Source organism: Chinchilla lanigera, unplaced genomic scaffold (genome assembly GCF_000276665.1).
Source record: "Chinchilla lanigera isolate Chin_1 unplaced genomic scaffold, ChiLan1.0 scaffold00020, whole genome shotgun sequence".
NCBI lineage: Eukaryota > Metazoa > Chordata > Mammalia > Rodentia > Chinchillidae > Chinchilla > Chinchilla lanigera.
This window is the reverse complement of record NW_004955421.1, coordinates 15,675,180-15,678,384: the sequence shown is the minus strand read 5'-3', so window position 1 is coordinate 15,678,384 and position 3,205 is coordinate 15,675,180. Positions and strand designations below refer to the sequence as shown.

The window sequence follows — 3,205 nt, the reverse complement described above, 5'->3', positions numbered from 1 at the left end:
ATTGGAGAGCAATTAGCAGAAGAGGGGCTTGAGTCTGGGCAGATGACAAACAAGGAAGATAGATCCGTGCATTTCTTGGAATGACGGCAGCCAAATACTAAGGCTGTGACAACACATATCAAAATAACCTCTTTTCCCTTCTATCCATTTTTCTCCCAGGCTGAAGCTGCTCCAAAGAATTGATCTATGTATGCAAACCTCCCTGACACCCAGTCCTTTATATCCTTGTTGTGCAAAAGGTGGTCTGAGGACCCCAGGCACCAAAAATTAACCTGCATTTCAATGAATCTCCAGGCAGTCCTGACATACTTGAAGTTTAAGGACTCACACATACACCCCTCTCGCATCTCTTTATTATACAGATCAACCTACTCTCTCACTAGCCTAAAGGAATCCCTCCTCTTTGGCCAGTGGGAGGAGAAGGGCAGTCACTTACAGTACTGTGTACAAGGCTGTTTCTGGTGGGGTGAGAGAGAAGAAACAAGAACATTTCCAGACCAACAATTTTTATCCTGTAAACAAGAATGACGCAGACCAAGGCTGTGACCTTGGAGATTCCGTGTTCTCGGAGTCAGGCCGTCCAAATGCTTACTGAGGGTGTCCAGGGGGCGTGGCACGGTTCTCAGGGCTAAGTTGGCACCAGTCCAGCTTGCTCTGGTGAGGGATTCCAGGGACAGAGGGACAGAAGGGAAGCCGAGGTTTTATTGGACGGCACAGGACAAACGGGGGGCCCAACCCGCTCTCCCCCCCAAAAAATGTCCCGCTGAGGCGTCAACCTGCCAGGATCCTCCGCGCCGCTCTGATTTCTCCTCGGAGCGAGCCAGCAGGCAGCCAGTCCCTGACAGTCGCGCGGAGCGAGCTCGCGAGCCCACGAGATGTGCACTTGGGAGGGCTCTCGAGTCCAGGTACGATCTGCTGGCCTCTTAGCGCATCAGCCTTGCGACATCCAAAGCAGGCAGCAGACTTCCCCGAGTTAGCAGTCTCCTGTGAGTCATTTCTCAGGAACTTGGTGGCAGCCACTCGGCTGAAGGCAGCTGTGAGAAGAACGTCCGTGCCGGCTGGCCGCAGCCCGAGCCGTGCGGCGCGGGAGTGACTGCAACCCCAGCACAGTGTGGGCGTGGTTGTAGCGAGGGGCAGTGGGCGTGACCATCGGCACACGGCCGGGTAATAAAAGGAGGAACAGCGCCAGGCCTCATCTCGGTGACCACATGGCAGCGTTAGGAAGAATTGTGCCACTAGTTCCCCAGCGCGGGCAGTGTGGCAGGTACCCTAGCATCCTCTTGAGACAAGAACCCTGAGGACCCCGAGAGAAGACCGGGGAATGGGTCCCAGTGTTACATCCTGGTGTTTTCTGTCGCTGCTGGTGGCAGGGAAGTCTGACACCAGGGTGACTTGAGACTACCCGCAGCCCTTTTGTCTAGAGAACACGGGGTTCGGGGGAGCCAGCTGCTAGTGTTTGTGGCAGAGAGGTGGGATGTAAGGACTCCTGGGTTCCCCTGGTCTGGTAACAAGCAGCACGTTCCTGCAACATGGCTCCACCCCACCCCCACCCCCCGTTCCAGTCCCTCCCGCGACAGGAAGGGCTGGACACCAGCTCACCCTGTTCCTCAGCTTGTCTGCCTGGAACTTCCTGTTCACAGGATAGCTGCCTGCCATGCAGCCGCCAGAAAGAAGCCAAACACCAGTGAATACCAGCCTGGCGTCTCAGCAGCCCAGCTCTTCCACAAGCAGCAACAGCCAGAATTCAGTTTGGGCACCGCTAGAACCCTTGGTCAGTGGCCAATGGTTTCAAAAGCCTTTAGAAAAAGACACAATCTTGGGCTCATGGAAGAGTATGATTTACATTTCTGTGACATTCTCCAGTTTCAAAAGCCACTCGTAAATGCCAGTACTTCTGAGTTTTATTTCTGCTACTTGGACCTACAGAGACAGGCAGCTCTCTTAAAAAAAAAAAAAAAAGAAAGGAAAAGAGAAAAAAAGACTTTGTAAACCACAGCACTTCCAGAACCTAAGATACAAAAAGAACAGTGATGACACAGGTAAATAAATAGGTGTGTGAAGCCTCAGCCACAAGTGTGCACTTCTCAGGGAGCTCCTCATAAACCCAGGCGGGGGAGGCTTACTGAGCACTTACCTGTGTCATGTACTCTTCCACGCACTTCCCACGTGTCACCTGAGTGATGTCAAGAGTAACTTGAGCGGTGGTTCTCAATTCCGAGTTGTTTTATCCCCTACCCAGGTGCCCTTGCAATGTCTGCAAAGTGGGAGGGGGTGCTCTAACATTTAGGGAGTAGAGGTCAAGAATGCTACTAAACATTGTACGATGTCCAGGACAAGCAAAGAACTACCCAGCCATAACTGCCACTAGTGTTCAGGTGGAGAAACTCTACTCTTAGGGATGGGTATTATCCTTGACTCCATTTTTACAGCTGTGGAAACAGGAGGATAGAATGTACTTTGATACTTAGTTTTTTGTGGGGAGGAGGATTGAGGCAGAATCGTACTGTATAGCTCAGGCTGGCCGTGAACTCAGTATGTAGCCCAGGCTGGCCTTGAACTCACTGTAATCATCCTGCGTTAACCTCCAAGTGCTGGGATTCCAGGCTTGCATCACCGCACCCAGCATGATACCTGGTTTTATGATCATACGTTATCAGTAAACGTGAGCATGAACAAGAGAGTAAGAAAAGCCTGCCAATATTGGAAAACAACAGGATGAAAAGGGAAGCCGTTGGATTCTGTCTCCTGCAGTTTTCGCGTTTGGGATACTACAGCTGTTGATCTGGTTGAACTGGCACGCTGGAGCAGTCTTCACGCGCGGTGCGCTGCCCAAGACACTTCAGCGGCTACAGTGACACTGCTTTCTAAACTCACTGCTCACTTCCCCTTTCCATCTCTGTTTTCCAATTTCGCCGCTGCACTTCTCAATTTGCAGCCTGTCCTTCCACCTTGTTAGGTCCATTTGTGATAGTTCAGCCGGCAATGGAAGGAGCCATCTGCCCTCCGACCCAGGGCTCTCTCACATCAGATGGCTGGCATCTGTTGGGGGCTGTGGTGGATGGGGAAGGGAGCCAGCTGTCTCCAGGCCTCTCCTGGGTAAAACCTCCGTGTCATCCCAAATGCCAGCTGACAGCCTGTACAAGGAACAAGGCCAAAAGGAATAAAATAAACCGTGAGGCTGGGCACAGTGGAACATGCCTGTAAT

General features: G+C 52.0%; 1 long non-coding RNA gene across 1 annotated transcript; it reads right to left on the bottom strand.

Annotated features, from left to right (window-relative positions):
- Window positions 1-489: 489 nt before the first annotated feature.
- Window positions 490-1,094, bottom strand: LOC102029753. The gene is made up of 2 exons (XR_260796.2): window positions 777-1,094; window positions 490-654 (listed from the first exon to the last, which is right to left on the bottom strand). It is a non-coding gene; the product is annotated as an uncharacterized LOC102029753 (long non-coding RNA).
- Between the last annotated feature and the right edge of the window lie 2,111 nt (window positions 1,095-3,205).